Consider the following 778-nt stretch of genomic DNA (forward strand, 5'->3'; position numbering starts at 1 on the left):
CACGGCTCGTTTCTGTCCGAGCGGTGCAGCCTGGGGTGCTCGGCCACAAACCCAGCACATCGCACCGGATTTTGCTGTTTACGCGCAGCGGTTCCGCTTTGGTCGCTTCCCAAGGCTCTGACAGGATTAGTTCGGAATTTTCCAAACATATTCCCTGATCCCATCTTGGGCGTGAGCTCTGGAAATCATTCAGTGCAATCCCCCTGACACGGCAGGGTCACCTGGAGCAGGTGAAAGGGGAAAGTGTGGGTTTTATAATGAAGATAGATGGATATTCTAATATCCAGGTGGATATTCCAGTGGATTGTAATGTCCTGGGGAATATTCTAATGTCCAGGTGGGTATTAAAATGAAGATAGCTCAGCTCTAGGACGCAGGGACCTTGACTATTTTGCCGAGTCAGCGATGTCTCCATAGACACACATCGACATCTTGATTTATTCCATCCTTAAGGCTTGATAATTCCAGGGTGTCCTTGAGTCAGGGATGTACCTGCTGCCTGCTCCACTGAGCAGCTCTCCTTTCATGCTGATTAAGCTTGAAAATATACAAAGATCTTGCATCAAAGAGCTTGAGATAACATTTATTTTCCCCCCCTCCATTTTTGAATTTTTATTATTGTCATTATCATTTATTACTAATTATTTATTTTTATTTATTACAATTTGTTGTGTCACGTAATATAGAATAATGTACTTTATTATATACAATATTGGATCCGTATTCATGACTTAGTACTACTTTATGCATTTATTATTATTTTTTAATTTTTAAATTT

This window comes from Corvus brachyrhynchos, unplaced genomic scaffold, assembly GCF_000691975.1.
Source record: "Corvus brachyrhynchos isolate BGI_N302 unplaced genomic scaffold, ASM69197v1 scaffold72, whole genome shotgun sequence".
NCBI lineage: Eukaryota > Metazoa > Chordata > Aves > Passeriformes > Corvidae > Corvus > Corvus brachyrhynchos.